Consider the following 18,159-nt stretch of genomic DNA (forward strand, 5'->3'; position numbering starts at 1 on the left):
AGGATAGGGGAGAATAATGCATGGGTATGTATCCCACTCAGCCATTTGTCTTTCAGTAACACTATGATTGTTGCCACTATGTCATTTACTCTAATTTCTCCTCTTCCTGGTTTCCCATTGAAGCCAACTGCTTTTAAAATATATGTACCATGGAACACACATAAGCTGAAGTAGAATGGATTCTCATGATAGATTAGAACAAGACTTTAATGAAGAGAACTGGTTCTGAAGGAAACAAAAAGTTTCTCATGAGAAAGGTAACTGAACATATATATTAGTCTGTTCTCACGCTGCTAAGAAAGACATACCCAAGACTGGGTAATTTATAAAGGAAAGAGGTTTAATGGACTTACAGTTCCACATGGCTGGAGAGGCCTCACAATTATGGCAGAAGGCAAAGGAGAAGCAAAGGCATATCTTACATGGTGGCAGGTAAGAAGGCATGTGGGGGGAACTGCCTTTTATGAAAACATCTGAGTTCATGAGAATTATTCACTGTCATGAGAACTGCAGGGGAAAAACCTGCCCCCATGATTCAATTATTTCCCACCAGGTACCTGCCATGACACGTGAAGATTATTACAAGTCAAGGTGAGATTTGGGTGATGACACAGAGCCAAATCATATCAATATGTAAACTAGCTTTCCATATTCACTCCACTCTGGTTGCCCTATCAGTAGGCAAAGGAGTTATTACATTGCTTTTTGTCATTTTTGTTTTTTAAATTTTATAGATGTAGTCTTGCTATGTTGCCCAGGCTGGCCTCCAACTCAGGCTCAAGTGATCCTCATGCCTCTCAGCCTCCTGAGTAGCTGGGACTATAGGCAAGGGCTGCCATTGTATGCCCGGCTGTTACTGTGTTGTTGTGATTAATGGTTTGGTTCTGTTTCTTCATAATAACTTATAATAATGACCCAGTTTTATTTTTATTTTATTTTTTACTTTTGAGACAGAGTCTCACTCTTTCGCCCAGGCTGGAGTGCAGTGGCACGATCTCAGCTCACTGCAACTTCCACCTCCCAGGTTCAAGAGATTCTCCTGCCTCAGCCTCCGTAGTAGCTGGGATTACAGATGCACATCACCATGCCCAGCTAATTTTTGTGTTTTTAGTAGAGATGGGGCTTCGCTTTGTTAGCCAGGCTGGTCTCGAACTCCTGATCTCAAGTGATCCACCCACCTCGACCTCCCAAAGTGCTGGGATTACAGGTGTAAGCCATTGTGCCTGGCCAACCCAGTTTTAATAAGAAATAGTAAGAAACAATTTTAAAAGAAATAAGACATTTAATAAGGAATAATAATAAAAAACCTTTATTCCCTATTATGCACATAGTAAATTACACGCTATCATCATTCTAATTTTTGTCATCATCATAGTTTTCATTATCATTATTATCCATTGGCATGCCACACGCTAACAAGCACAGTCCCTAAAGCCAAAAAAAGGAGAGATAAATTTGATTAAATCAAAATATAAAATGTATTTTAAAAATTAATTTTAGCCTTTAGGTTTATTTTATTTTATTTTATTTTATTTTTTATTTTTTTTGAGATGGAGTCTCGCTCTGTCGCCCAGGCTGGAGTGCAGTGGCACTATCTCGGCTCACTGCAAGCTCCACCTCCCGGGTTCACGCCATTCTCTTGCCTCAGCCTCCCGAGTATCTGGGACTACAGGCGCCCACCACCACGCCTGGCTAATTTTTTGTATTTTTAGTAGAGACGGGGTTTCACTGTGTTAGCCAGGCTGGTTTTGATCTCCTGACCTCGTGATCCACCCGCCTCAGCCTCCCAAAGTGCTGGGATTACAGGCGTGAGCCACCACGCCCGGCCAAGCCTTTAGTTTTAAAGAAATTGGAGATTGTTAAAGATTTTGAACACCTTAGAGACAAAGAATACCTTAGAACAAAATTAACACATTGATGAATCTGATAATTTTATAGGTCAACTTGACTGGGCCACAGGATGCCCAGACATGTGTTTAAACGTTTCTGGGTATGTCTGTGAGGGTGTTTCCAGAAGACAGTAGCATTTGAATTGCTGGACTGATAAAGCGGATGGCTTTCCTCAATGTGGGTGGACATAATCCAATCCATTGAGGGTCTGAATAGAACAGAAGGAGGGGGAAGGTTGGATTCACCTTCCCTCTGCTTGACAGGTTGTGCAGGAACACTGATATTCTGTCCTTGATGCACCTGGTTCTCAGGCCCTCAGACTTGATAAGAATCTATGCCACCCACCCTCCAGCTCTTAGGCCTTCCAAATATACCACTAGCTTTTTTGGGTCTCCAGCTTGCAGATGGTAGATCATGGAACCTCTCAGCCTCCAGAATTGTGTAAAGCAAAACCTTAAAATAAGTCTCCTTATACATGTAATACATATGCATAATATTTATTATAGTAACATAATAAGTATTGTTCATTATGTTAGGATATGGTATAATATATACTAATTATAATTATACTACAATGTTATAAAATGTGCATATAATAAATTATATGTATAATAATATATACCTATATAATCTGTTACTCTGGAGAACTCGGACTAACACGACGACAGATTTGGAGAAGTTATTTGCAATATTTAAAACCAGCAATGAAATCATTCTTAGAATATACAAAGAACAATTGCAAAGCAATAACAAATCTGCCAACTCTTGACGTTAGATTTATTTTAAAAAAACATTTATTGGCTGGGCACAGTAGCTCACACCTGTAATCCCAGCACTTTGGGAGACCGAGGAGGGTGGATCATGAGGTCAGGAGTTCGAGACCAGCCTGACCAAGATAGTGAAACACCATCTTTACTAAAAATACAAAAATTAGCTGGGCATGGTGGCAGGCACCTGTAATCCCAGCTACTCAGGAGGCTGAAGAAGGAGAATCACTTGAACCCAGGAGGCGGAGGTTGCAGTGAACCGAGATTGCGCCACTGCACTCCAGCCTGGGCAACAGAGCAAGACTGTGTCTCAAAAACAAAAAGCAATAACAACAAAAAAACAGATTTATTGAGGCATAATTGGTATACAAAGAACTGCACAAAATGTGTACAATATGATGAATTTGGGCATAGGGAAATACCCATGATCCATCAACGCAATCAAGGTAATAGACATATCCACCAACCAAAATTTCCTTTTGTCTCTTTGGGTTTTTTTGGTTTTGTTTTGTCTTTATTTTTTGTATGTGGTACAAACATTTAACATGAGATCTGTCATCTTAACAAATTTTGAAGCGTACAATACTGTATTGTTAACCATAGGTGCTATGTTGTACAGTAGATCTCTAGAACTTATTCGTGTAGCATAACTGAAATATATCCATTGAGCAACAATTCCCCATCTTCTTCAGCCTCCCAGCCCCTGGCAGCCACTACTGCATTCTCCGTTTCTGAGTTTAACTGTTACATACCTCATGTAAGTGGAATCATGCAGTATTTGTGCTGTGACTGGTTTATTTCAATTCCCATAATGTCCTCCAGGTTCATCAGTATTGTTGCAAATGGCAGGATTTTCTTCTTTTCTAAGGCCTAATAATTTTCCATTGGATATATATGCCACACTTTCTTTTTTCATTCATCTGTCAATGGATACAGGTTGTTTCCATAACTTGGCTACTGTGAATAATGCTACAAGGAACATGGAAGTGCATATATCTCCTTGAGATCCTAATTTCAATTTTTTTGGAAATATACCCAAAAGTGGGATTGCGGGATCACATGGTAGTCTTATTTTTAATTTTTGGAAGAACCTCCATATTGTTTTCCATTGCTGCTTCACCATTTTACATTCCCACCAACAAGTATACAGGGGTTTCAATTTCTCCACATCCTTGCCAACACTTGTTATCTTTCTTGTTGTCATTTTTTACAATAGCCATCTTTACAAGTATGAAATGACATGTCATCGTAGTTTTGATTTGCATTTTCCTGATAATTAATGATGTTGAGCATCTTTTTATATACTTGTTGGTCGTTTGTATGTCTGTTTTGGAGAAATGTGTTCAAGTTTTTTGCCCATTGTTTAATTAGGTTATTTGGTTTTTGTTTGTATTCTTTTTTTGGTATTGTGTTGTATGAGTCCTTTATATATTTTGAAAATTAGCTGCTTTACAGGTATATGATGTGCAAATGTTTCCTCCCATTCTGTAGGTTACCTTTTTATTCTGTTGTTTTCTTTTGCTATGAAATTATTGAGACTTCTAAATTTTGCCTGTTTCAGTAGTGTGAAATGAAGTTTTATTGTTATTTATTGTTGATTACTAATGAATTAATACTGCATCTTCACATCCTCATTAGCCTCTTGTATCTTTTCTTTTTGTAAATGTGTGTTTATATCCTTATTTGACTTTCTATTTGTTTGTTTTTGGTTTGCACTGCTGGGTAAAGTGCAGAATAACACACAGCCATCCTCAGAGAAATTGGCTAGTATTTAGGTAAACATGTTAACACATTCTCTATGACCAAATGTAATAGACGCAGATGCTCTGCCCAGATCTACCTGGACTTGTTGCCTCAGCTAATACCAGTGCATTCAGCAGACAATCCACAACTGTCAGGACTTTCAGGGATTGTCTCAGCTGCAGAGCTGCCTGCCCAAGATCACATCCTTTCTGAGGCTGTTCACATCAAATGAGTGAAGGGGCTAGAATATATATATATATATATACACACACACACACACACACATATATGTATATATATATTTTTTAGACAGAGTTTCACTCTTGTTGCCCAGGCTGAAATGCAATGGTGCGATCTTGGCTCACTATAACCTCTTCCGCCTGGGTTCAAGCAATTCTCTTGCCTCAGCTTCCCAAGTAGCTGGGATTACAAGCATGTGCCACCACACCTGGCTAATTTTGAAGAGATGGGGTTTCTCCATGTTGGTCAGGCTGGTCTCGAACTCCCCACCTCAGGTGATCTGCCCACCTCGGCCTCCCAAAGTGCTGGAATTACAGGCGTGAGCTACCGTGCCCGGCAGAGGGGGCAAGAATATTAAGGCCCCAAAGTGGATCAGATGGACCACTTAGCCTCAGAACTCCCCATGGTGTTAGCTGAGGCTGTCAGGCATGCATCCTACCTTGCAGGCATCCTAGCTTGACTTCTTCTCAGTCTTGAGTCTACTCTCTGCCTTCCACAGATGTGGATCTCAAAGATACTGCATAATAAACATCCTGCACATTAAACTCTATCTCGTTGGGCACAGTGGCTCACGCTTATTGGGAGGCCAAGGTGGGTGGATCATTTGAGGTCAGGAGTTCAAGACCAGCCTGGCCAACATGGTGAAACTCAGTCTCTACCCAAAAAATGCACACACACACAAAAATTATCTGGGCGTGGTGGTATGAGCCTGTAATCCCAGCTACTTGGGAGGCTGAGGCACAAGAATCGCTTGAATCTGGGAGGTGGAGGTTGTAGTAAGCAGGGATCGTGCCACTGCACTCCAGCCTGGGTGACAGAGTGAGACCTTGTCTCAAAAAAACAAAACAAAACAGAACAAAACAAAACAACTCTATCTCAAGGTCCACTTCACAGATAATCAAACCTGTGACACCAAGCCACTATGCTCCTGTGTATATGTGGAAAATTGTAAGAAAATTCTTACACATACATGTACAGGGACATGAGGAAAGATTTTTATTACATCATTTATTATCAGATATTTATATATTACATCTTTATTTGTATACATATTTATATATTAGTATATATAATTTGTATTTATATATTATTATCAACACTCTCCTTCTGGGTTTTTATGGAGGTTTCATTACATAGGCATGACTGGTTAAATCATTGGCCATTGGTGATCAGCTCAGCCTTTAGTGCCTCTCTTCTCCCTGGAGGTTTGGGGTTGGAGCTGAAAGTTCTATCCCTCTGATCACACGGTCGGTTTCCCTGACAACCAGCCCCTGAGGCTATCCAGGAGCCCAGCAAGGGTCTCCTCATTAGAAAAAAAGGTCTTAGGAGCTCTGTGTCAGGAACTGGGGTCAAAGATCAAATATTAGAACAAAAGATTTTCCTACTGCCCACCTAAGGGTTTCAGAAGTTCTATGTCAGTAACCAGGGGCACAGATATATATATATTTTTTGTGTGTATATATACACACATATATACACACACATATAATATATACACACACATACACACACACATATATATAATATAGATATATATTTCTTTCATTTTTCTTTTTTTTTTTTTTGAGAGAGGGTCTCTGTCACCCAGCCTGGAGTGCAGCGGTATGACTGTAACTCGCGGCAGCCTCGATCTTCCTGGCTGAAGCTAAGTCCCACTGCAGCCCCCCACAAATAGCTGGGACTACAGGTGCGCACAGCCAGCCACGGCTATTTTTTAAAGAAATTATTTTTGGTAGAGATGGAGTTGCCTAGGCTGGTCTCTGAACTCCTAGACTCAAGTAATTCTCCCACCTCAGCCTCCCAAAGTGCTGGGATTACAGGCGTGAGCCACTGTGCTGGTCTGTATTTCTTGTATCAAAATATCATAGTGGTAGACCTACACACGAACTACTCTGCATCCATTATGTGGCAGGCCAGGTTTCACCAACTCAGGCCTGCATCACAACTGTTTCAGTACTGACCGAGTGGTTAAGTTAAATATTAAAAGCTTAAAAAAGCCAATGCCCTCATACAAAGGCTAGAATGTAACAAAAGCCCCTCAGAGTTTTGCCTAGGACTTCTGTGGGCCTTAAAGCATGACAAAATAATGAAGGAGTTCTTAACAGGACCCATTTAGGATTAAACAAGTTTTATTGGGAGTCTGAAGAAACTCCCCAGGCCTCCACAAACAAGCTTATTGGAGGTCTGAAGGAACTCCCCAAACCTCCGTGATTTAGCAGGAGACAAGATAAGGGTAATCACCCCAGCACCTAGACCCATTTAGATTAAGTAAACTTACTGAGGCTCCAGAGGAAGTCTTCAAGACTCAGACCTTAGTTATAGATTAAAAGAAGTTAATCACTTATGTCTTTAGATGAATGCACACTTACACATAGACATATAACTTAAAAGGTATATAAGCTATGGAAAACTCTGACATTTCGAGTTGGTCTGGCAATAATTTCCAGGCCTTCTACCTGTAACTGGTTACAGGAATAAAAACCCTCTTCCTCCCCAGTTCATCTGCATCTTGTTATTGGGCATGGAGAAACAGCAGCCAGACCCTTAGTTTGGTGCAGAAACAATTAGAACAGTGAAGAAAATATACATGTAGTAACATACAAAGCATCATGTTTAAAGAGTAAGAAATAATACTGAACTCTATAAATCACAGCATTTACATTATTAAAAATATATGCACAAAAGCAACACAAGTTACAATAAGACATACAAATAAAAAGGCACACTAAATACATTCAAATTATGGGAGAAATCTGAGACAAGAAAGGGGAAATTAGATTTTTTTAAAAGGAACAAATAGGCGGAGCGCCGTGGCTCAGGCCTGGAATCCCAACACTTTGGGAGGCCCAGGTGGGAGGCTCTTGGAGACCAGTCTGGGCAACATGGGGAAACCGCATTTCTACAACAAATACAAAAAAATGAGCGGGGCATGGCGGTGCATGTCTATAGTCCCAGCTATTCAGAAGGCTGAGGTGGGACAATCACCTGCGCCTAAGAGGTCGAGTGGCAGTGAACCGAGATACATAAATAAATAAATAAATAAATAGGCTGGGCGCTGTGGCTCACACCTAATCCCAGCACTTTGGGAGGCCGAGGCTCGCAGATCACTTGAGGTCAGGAGTTCAAAGCCAGCCTGGCCAACATGGTGAAACCCCGTCTCTACCAAAAATATAAAAAATTAGCCGGGCGTGGTGGCCCGCCTGTAATCCAGCTACTCAGGAGGCTGAGGCAGGAGAATCGCTTGAACTCGGGAGGCGGAGGTTGCAGTGAGCCGAGATCGTGGCACTGCACTCCAGCCTGGGTGACAGAGACACCATCTAAAAAAACAAAAAATAAAAATTAAAAATAAATAAATAAATAAAATAAGAGAGGAGCCTTCTACAAACTGCTGTGGAAGAGAAGATAAGACCATGATTATCTTAAATCTACCTGAAATAAAAATAGAATAAAATGAGGCAGAGTGGGAAGGGGGTTTGGCTTCAGCCTACCCCTACTAGGCCATTCCTTCATGCATCTCCACTGATCACAAAATCTACCCCACTGCCTCACTGACGCCATAATGTTAGAACCATGCATTTAAAAGAATTCCAGGAACTGACCTTAGGAGACAACCACGGCTGCCGAGTGTCCCACTTTGGGAAGGAATGTTGAACAATCGATTGATTTACAGTCTGTTTCCTCCAGCCAGACCACAGGGTGGCCCTTTAACTCAAGATAACCAGAGCAAGTAGGTATGCAGCTCTGCACGCCCTACCCCTGATGTCAGTTCCCGCGCTTTGCCTCTTAAGAAAGCCCGACTCGCGCTCCGGAGCTCCAGCAGAGGCCGCTGTCTCGCCTCCCACTTGTCAGGCCCGGCTGGAAGCGGCGGGAAACCTCTCTTCACACCTCGGTGATCTGGTGGCTGCCGGGACACAGAGCCTTTGGATGGTGGCGTGTGTGCGGGGCGGGAAGAACCGCGCAGAGGCCGCTGGAGCGCAGGGCCCCGGAAGACGGAGCTAAGGACGGGCTCGGCCACCTCTTTAGGCCACGGCGCCGCGCAGATCCGGTCTTCGGGCGACCGCTCTGTCCCAATCGGGCGAGACCTACCTGGTCCTGATGACAACGGACAACGGCCTTAACGGCCGGAAGGTCAGCGGAGTCCCGGATGAGGACGAGTGGAACAGTCATGGCCGTGGGGCGGTTGACCCTCCTTCTACCAGACCTTGATGTGGGAAGAGAGAAATGGAGTAATAGGCCCCATTTGGTGCTTTGGAGATGCCCACGCTTTGGGAAGATGTACCGGCGTTTATAGAAGGTCTGCGTATATAATGTGAGAAAGCTGCTCTCAGCTTCTCCCAAAACTTTTACAAGATAACATTTGCCACATCTAGCCCTTCCAGATGGAAAGAAGCTGCCGACGTATGATAGAGTAAGAATATCACACATCTTGTAAATTCCCATTTGTTTTAAAAAAATCGTAGAAAATAAACATCTTCTGTAGATGACTTTTTGAAATGGAATTTTTGCACCACCTCTGGAAGCAACACCAGGAGTAGACACATACACGTTTGTTCAGTGGGTTAGACTAGGACATGGAGAAGTGAGAAGGAAGAGAAGAAGGTCCTATGCCAGACTGGTCATATTTAGAAGACGTTTACATATTATAATCATTGTCTTGTGTGTGCACTTTATTCCTCACTACTGTTTATGTAGCTGACAACTCCAAGTACTTTTTGAAATGTCTAGTCTTTTTTTTTGATATGGAGTCTCTCTCTCTTGCCCAGACTGGAGTGCAATGGCACGATCGTGGTCGCCTCCCATGTACAAGTGATTCTCCTGCCTCAGTCTTCCAAGTAGCTGGGATTACAGGCACGTGCCCAGCTAATTTTTGTATTTTTAGTAGAAACAGGGTTTCACCATTTGGCCAGGCTGGTTTTGAACTCCTGACCTCAAGTGATCCGCCCACCTTGGCCTCCCAAAATGCTGGGATTACAGGCCTGAGCCACTGCTCCTGGAAATGTCTAGTCTTTTTAGATGTTCTGAAGTGTCTAATTTGTGTTAAAATTAGAAATAGTAAAATAACCCATTTGGTAAATATCTTTTGGTTAAAATTCGTATGAAATGTTTTAAGAGGAGAATGGCCAACCACCAGTTCAGTAACACACGTTGTGTTTATACGCTAGTTCAGGGGAGGAGGAGAAGGAGGCTGTGCAGACACCCCTATGCCACCAGTGTGCTTACAGTGAGGCAAGATTAGCTATTGTCGTTCATGTCTGTTCACTTTGTTTTCCTTATCTGTTTATACAGTGTTTATAGAGGAAAACAAGTCCTAATTTACATGTAGACTTTCTAGACATTAAAGAGGTTTCCAGTATATGACAAAAGTAGAGTTAGTAAACTAATATATTTTGAACATTTTGTTTTAAAATTCCTTGGGAAGATTGTCTTCTGAAAATTTGAACATTATTGGCCACTGGGTTGAGATGGGAAGGGTTCTAGGCTGGAATATTTTTATTTGAAAGACTCTTTCAGATTTTAACTATTGTTACATGTGTACAGTTTATTCAAGACTGCTTTGCAGGACCAGCACGGTGACTCATGCCTGTAATCCCAGCACTTTGGGAGGCCGAGATGGGTGGATTGCTTGAGGCCAGGAGTTCAAGACCAGCCTGGCCAACATGGTAAAACCCCATCTCTACTAAAAATAGAAAAATTAGCTGGGTGTGGTGTTGCACGCCTGTAATCCCAGCTACTTGGAAGACTGAGACAGGAGAATCACTTGAACCTGGGAGGTGGAGGTTGCAGTGAGCCAAGATCATACCACTGCACTCCAGGCTGGGTGATGGAGCAAGACCCTGTCTCCAAAAAAAAAAAAAAAGACTACTTTGTATATAGTGCAAATATACTCCTTGCCTGAAACATGTAGCCTATCTAGATGTTTAGAAGTGCCTGGCATATGTTAAATGTACAGGTAACATTTAACCTCTATTGTAAAAGTAAGAGTAAAATAATCACTTAAAAAATCTTTTTGCTAAAATTCATAAGAAATAGTGTCTTTTGAAAGTGGAATTGTTGCCGGGCGTGGTGGCTCACGCCTGTAATCCCACCACTTTGGGAGGCCAAGGCGGGTGGATGATCTGAGGTCAGGAGTTCGAAACCAGCCATGGTCAACATGGTGAAACTCTGTCTCTACTGAAAATACAAAATCAGCTGGGCATGGTGGCGCATGCCTGTATTCCCAGCTTCTTGGGAATACAGAGAATCACTTGAACCTGGGAGGCAGAGATTTCAGTGAGCCAAGATCATGCCATTGCACTCCATCCTGGGCAACAAGAGCAAAACTCCATTTCAAAAAAAAAAGAAAAGAAAAGAAAAGAAAAGAAAGTGGAATTGTTAAACCACCTCTGTGAGCGGTATAGTAGTGTCTATACTTGTTTAATGGTTTAGTGGAAGTGGGAGGGAAGATATTGCAAAAGGTAATATGCTAGTGTGTTTATACTTGGACTTTTTAGACACCATTTTTCTGTATGTTTTGTGGATTTTGTTTTGCAGTGTATAAACTTTATAATAAACAAATGAGTCATAATTTTGCAACATCTAATCCCTTAGATGTTAGAGGTTGCCAGTGTATGACAAAGTACTCAGTAAAATTAGCACCTTTTGTATACTTTGTGTTGAAATTCATAGGAAAGCTTGTCTTCTGTAAATGACTTTTGGATACAAATTTGTTCCACCATCTCTAAGCATTACATGTGCCTGTACATGTCCACCGAATTGAAGTCAGAGAGAAGGAAGTGAGGAGGGAATGGTTCAAGACCAAAATGATCATATTTGGAAGATACCTCAGATTACAACTATTGTTGCATGTATGCAATTTTATTTAACAGTGCTGTGTACATGGTGGAAAAGTCATATGAAATATCTAGTATTTTCAGCTATTTAGAACTGCTTGATGTATTTAAAAGTAGAAGTAGTTGAATAACACTTTTAAATAGCTTTTAAAGACTGATGGGAAATACTGTGTTTGGAAGTGGAATTGTTAAACCACCTCTCTGAACAGTGTGCTCTCTACTTGTTCGTTGAGTTGAGGGAGGTGGGTGGAAAGAAACTGCAAAAGGTGTGTAGTTAGTACTAGAAAATTTCAGCTTATTCATTGCCTTATATGTTATGTGCATTTCATTTAACTTTTCTATATTGTGCATTTTGTGTATATACTGGATAAATGAGTTGTTGAGTGTGTATTTTATAATATACAGTCTCTAGATATTAAACTATAGTATCTAGTTAATTTTTATAACATCTAGTCTCTAGATATTAAAGAGGTTGCCAGTTTATGACAAAAGTAGTATTAATAAACTAACACATTTTGTACACTTTGTGTTAAAATTCATTTAAAGACTGTCTTCTGAAAAGGACTTTTGGAAATGAAATGATAACATCGGCTAAGTGACACATGTGCCTATATCCACTGGGTTTGTGGTGGAGAGGAGTTGGAAGAAATTAAGGATTCTAGACTAGAATGTTTCAATTTAGAAGACATTTTCAGATATAACCACTGTTACATGTATGTAGTTTATTCAACACTACTGTGTATATAGTGGACAAACTGAAGTCCTTATTTGAAAAATCTAGGCTTTCTAAGTGTTTAGAAGTGCACAAAATGCATTGTAGATATCCTTTTGATTCATATGAAATATTATCTTTTGAAAATTGATCAAACTACTTCCCTGAGCAGTACACATTATTATATTTGTGCTGGTTCAGGGAGGAAGGAGAAGAAAGTGCAAAGGGCTTTATACCAGTGTGTTTATAGTCTTTTACAGTGCTGTGTATATAGTGTATATAAATCCACAAAGGAGCCCTAATTTATAACATCTAGTCTTTCCAGATGGTAAGGAGGTTGCTAGTGTGTGACAAAAGTAGAGTTAGTAAACTGATACATTGAGTACAGTTTGTGTTAAAATTCATAGAGTGTTCCTAAAAACACAGAAGTGAGCTGGGCGCGGTGGCTCACGCCTGTAATCCCAGCACTTTGGGAGACCGAGGTGGGCGGATCACGAGCTCGGGAGATCGAGACCATCCTGGCTAACGCGATGAAACCCCGTCTCTACTAAAAATACAAAAGAATTAGCCGGGCATGTTGGCACACGCCTGTAGTCCCAGCTAATCGGGATGCTGAGGCAGGAGAATCGCTTGAACCTGGGAGGCAAAAGTTGCAGTGAGCCGAGATCACGCCACTACACTCCAGCCTGGGCAACAGAGTGAGATTCCGTCTCAAAACAAAACAAAAAAACCCCCACAGAAGTGAAATTGTTAAAATCTCTAACTGGATGCTTATACCTCTTCTGGATGCTCGTACCTGTCTACAGGGTTAATTTAGAGGTGAGAAGAGGAAGGATTCTAGGCCATAATGTTCCTATTTAGAAGACACTTTTAAATTATAGCCTGTGCTATGTATGTGCACCATTTATTCAATGCTACTGTATATACAGTGGAAAACAACTCCCATCTGAAACATCTTGTCTTTCTAGATGTGTAAAAGCACACAACATAGGTTAAAAGTAGAGACTAAGTAACACCTTTCACCAAAATTGCCTAGGAGTGGTTGTATTTGGGAATGGAATTGTTAAACTTGATGTTTTGGAGAGTATATTGACTTTTCACTGGGTAGTGGCAAGTTGTGGAGGAAGAAATATGTAGGGGGAAGAGTTCTGTACAGGTGAGTTAGATTAGTTCAGATGGTCTAACCATTGTTCTATACGTGCATTTTAGTTAATATTGTTGTATATTAAAAGGTAAGTCCTTTTGCTCAAAGTGTGTTGGAAGTAGAGGTAGTAAAACAATCCCTTTATATCCTTTTATTAGTTTTTAGGAAGGCCTGTCTTCTGGGAGTGACCTTTGTTAATCCACCTCTTGGAGCTGGACATAGCCACTTGGATGTGGAAGAGGGAGAAGAGGAAAGGTGAAGGGAAAGGCTCTTTGCTAGTATCTCCATTATCTAGAACATGGTTTTAGATGATAACCATATGTCTATATGAACACTTTACTTTTCAGTAAACATCTTTAGAAAAGATGTATCTTGGACATGGAATTGTGAAACCACCACTGGGCAGTGTATATCAGGACTTGTTCATCAGGTTAGCAGCAGAGGGGCAGAAGGAAGTATGAAGGGAGAGATGAATGCAGATGTGTCCATATTTCCATTTTGATGAGAACCATTGATACATGTGCATCTCCTTTGGCTGTACTATAGGAATACATGAAGTAATTCAAGGGAAACATATCTTCTTGCTAATATTTTAATGGTATAGATCTGTTAATGAATTCTCTTAGAAACCTTATACTTAGTGTATTCAGTTGCTTTATGTTTTATTTTAAATTGAGCACTAAGGGAATGCAGTATTTTAATCAGAACTCTGCTAATGCTTTTATCGAGAGGCATGTTGCCATTTTTGCCTTCTATAAAATTTTTGTCCCCCAAAAAAGCAGGATTACATTTTTTTTTCTAACAGACTGAGTTGGTGCTGTATATTCTTGGTCATCAAAATACTCATATAGCTTTGCAATTCTGAATTGGTAAATATTTATAATGTGTAAAAAAGCATAATATATACTATATACTGTGCAATCTCAATCCCATATAACTGGATGTTATGTCTACACACACACACGGGACCTAGAAGGACACATCAAAATATAAACTACTTGTGATTGTGGATGACTTTGTTCTTTGTTTCTTGTGGGTTTTTTTTTTTTTCCTTTCTTCCTTCCTTCTTTCCTTCCTTCCTTCCTTCCTTCCTTCCTTCCTTCCTTCCTTCCTTCCTTCCTTCTTTCTGACTCTTTCTTTCTTTTTTTTTGGAGTCTCGCTCTGTCACCCAGGCTGGAGTGCAGTGGTGTGACCTTGGCTCACTGCAACCTCCACCTCCCAGATTCAAGCAATTCTCCTGCCTCAGCCTCCTGAGTAGCTGGGATTACAGGCGCACACCACCACACCCAGCTAATTTTTTTGTATTTTTAGTAGAGACGGGGTTTCATCATGTTGGCCAGGCTGGTCTCAAACTCCTGACTTCAGGTGATCCACCTACCTCAGACTCCCAAAGTGCAGTGATTACAGGCGTGAGCCACCACGCCTGGCCTCTTGTGTTTTTTAATTTCCTATAATGCACATATTACCTTTAAAAAAAAAAAAGGTTATTTTAAAAACCTGGGGAATAAAAAGCCCTAATGGTTTTAAGCGATTCTTGTACCTCAGCATCTCAAGTAGTTGGGATTACAGGCGCCTGCCACCACAGCTGGCTAATTTTTGTATTTTTAGTAGAGACGGGGTTGCACCATGTAGCTAGGCTGGTCTTGAACTCCCGACCTCAAGTGATCAGCCCTCCTCGCCTCCCAAAGCGCTTGGATTTCAGGCATGTGTCAACGTGCCCGGACTCCATGCCATTTCTTTCTTGAAGGTCAATTTGTCCAGGAGAATTTTCCACATTCTGGATTTAGCTGATTGCATCATTATAATGTTATTAAACACATTTCTGTATCTCCACTATTTACTCTGAACAAATGGTTTTTATCTATTTGATTATAGAAATTTAATTTTCAACACCAGTATTTTATTGCGGTCCTGGTTATGTTCTACTTTATTATGGGTCACATGATTTGTGGTTGTCTCACATCTGATGATATAAAATTTAGCTTTGGTTTTAGGTGACATCAGCCTGCTCCAACCATTCTAGAGTATTTCATCCAATTTCACCTCATGGTTATAGCAGCCATTGCCAATTGTGACCTGGATGCGTTACAGTAATACCAGTTGCAAAATGTTGACTCTAATTTCGTAATCTCTCCTGCATTTATTAGCTGTTATTTCCCGAGAAGAAAAATCTTTCCCTCATCAACTATATGTTTATCCTGAAATACATTCCATACAGGAGAGATAGGATAAATACTTGATTCTTTTCCTTCATTTGTTAGCTTTCAAAATAAAACTGATATTCGAAAACATTCAAAGGTTGAATATGGAAAAGCTATTTTGTGTGTGTGTGTGTATGAGTGTGTATGTTTATGCTAACTTTGCATCCAGCTTCTTTATCAAATTCTCTATTTATAATTAGTTTTTCATTTTGAGGGGTGGCTTCCAGATATATAATCCTACCAAGATACATAGACAGCTTTATCCCATTCTATCCAACAGTTAATCCTTTAATTACTTTTTCATGTCTAAATGCTTTGGCTAATACCTCCGTTACAATGTTTAGTAGTAGTGAAGATAATGAATATACTTGTCTTGTCATGAAAAATAATTTAAATGTATTTGATCACAAAATACTGTAAAAAGACTTAAATAGGGAATATATACCATAAACACCTCCCCCCCTTTTTTTTTCAGACGATGTTTTGCTCTCTTTGCCCAGGCTGGAGTGCAGTGGCACAATCACAGCTCACTGCAGCCTTAACCTCCTGGGCTCAAGTGATCCTCCTGCCTCAGCCTCCCAAGTAGCTAGCTGGGAATACAGGCATGCACCACCATGACCTGCTAATAATAAAAAAAAAAGATTGTTTGTAGAGATGAGGTCTCTCTATGTTGCCCAGGCTGGTCTGGAACTCCTGGGCTCAAGCAATTCTTCTGCCTCAGCTTTTCAAAGTTCTGGGATTACAGGCATAAGCCACCATGCCCAGCCTCAACATTATATATTATACAGAATTATTTATCAGAATAAAACATAATTTCTAGAAATCAATAAGTTAAAAAGGGAAAAACTGGTTTCTTTCCTCTCATACTATATATTTGATCAGTATTTCATACTAGCTCTGGTGTAGGCAAATCACCTTTAATTTGGATTGATTAACATATGTAGGTGTTGTGGGAGACTTTTTTGTGTTAGGGGCAGTGGAGGTGGTCTTCTAGTTAAATATGTTTGTAAAATGAGTTCAACATGTGTTGGGGACCAGCCTCAACACCACCCGTAGGGTACCCAAAGTTCGGTGGTGACAAAGGATTGAGAAGAGACAAGTTAAGAGTAAAGGTGGGGAGCCAGGGGGCCAGTTGCAAAATGGAGGCTGCAGAAGGCTCAGGGCTCTGATCTCCACGCTAAGAGTACAATCACTTAGATCTAACAAGCAGATGTTCGGGGCGAAAAAGTGAATAGGTGGCAGTGCGTCATAGCCATAATCTATAGCAATAGTGGTTTAAATGAATCTCCTTTGTGCTCAAACAGCGTATCTTTAACTTATCAGAGAGTAGCTAGTGGGAGCAGGCTTAACTAGAGCCTGCACGTCTGTCCACATTCCAGTGTTTCGAAGGAGTGTCTTTCTCCTTGAGCACAGTGTTTACAGATAAGAGAGGGAGTCTCGCTCTGAGCATGGGAACATGATGGCAATTAGGAGGCTTTCCGCCTCAGAGGCCTCTTGTGGCTTTCCACAACTTATTGTCTCATATTTTTATGGCCAGTTTATGCAGGCACCCCACAAGCTCTTTTCCCACAAGCCCTTTTCCCAACAACATGTCATTTATGTTTAATGACATTTTCTTGAACAAGAGATATTTGGATGCCTGGTCTCTCACACTCCCACTAAGCTATTTCAGCAAAGGGGCAGTAGTTCTGGCTTCATTTAACCAGCCAATCCCATCTGTCTCATTCAGGTTAGACTTGGGAGGCACCCTATGCTAGGACAGACAGCATTTTATTGTCCTTCATGTACCTATCACCACATGATACTAACAGGGCTCACTGCTTCCATATCTGGTGATTCAAGAAAAGGTAAGGTATAGGGTGGTTGGAAGCTCAGAAGAAAGACATCAATAAGATATGTTTCTGCTATTAAACTTCCATGCTGTTCTTTGCTCCAAGAACTCTTCAGAATTCAAAAAAGAAAAGAAAAAAACAGTGAATAAAACAAAGGGTCTCTTATTATTTTTATATTTTTTCTGTTTTTTTCTGTTTTTCAGTAATACCATAGCATGAAATCCAAAGAAACCAGGCCGATTAATTTGCAAAAATGCTTGTTACAAAGGGTTCAAAACTTCCTGGTGTGGCAATGCTATCTATCGATACAGATATTGAACACCGCAAAGGCTGTACAGACAAGCAGAAAATTGAGTGAGTGAGACCAGGTTTATTTAACAGGAGGGAGAAATGAAAGTGGAAAGCCAGGGGAGAAAGTGCTCACTCCCAAAACTGGTGGAGGTGCCGGGGATTGAACCCGGGACCTCGTACATGCTAAGCACGCGCTCTACCACTGAGCTACACCCCCAACCGTAGGCAATTTGCTTTGCATTTCTTTCATGATTTATAATCGGTATTTCTCAAAGATTCAGTAAATTGCAGTGAAATCATGAATGCAAACTCCGCAATTTGTGAAACAGCTAGCCTAGGTCCTGCACAAGCAGCGTCCAAAGAAAGCAACACAGTGAAATTACAAAGGAAGGAGCCTGAAAGCAGACAATCTGTTGTCTCTCGCATTTTCCAGCTTGATTTCCTGCTCTTTTCAACCATAAGGCCCCAGGAGGCCGAAGCCAGTAGCGCAGTACCAGCTGAGACGTACG

The 18,159-nt window shown here is 40.8% G+C and overlaps 1 non-coding gene across 1 annotated transcript; it reads right to left on the reverse strand.

Moving 5' to 3' along the window:
* Positions 1-17,795: 17,795 nt before the first annotated feature.
* On the reverse strand, positions 17,796-17,867 carry TRNAA-AGC (transfer RNA alanine (anticodon AGC)). The gene has a single exon. It is a non-coding gene; the product is annotated as a tRNA-Ala (tRNA).
* Between the last annotated feature and the right edge of the window lie 292 nt (positions 17,868-18,159).

Source organism: Macaca fascicularis, chromosome 4 (genome assembly GCF_037993035.2).
Source record: "Macaca fascicularis isolate 582-1 chromosome 4, T2T-MFA8v1.1".
NCBI lineage: Eukaryota > Metazoa > Chordata > Mammalia > Primates > Cercopithecidae > Macaca > Macaca fascicularis.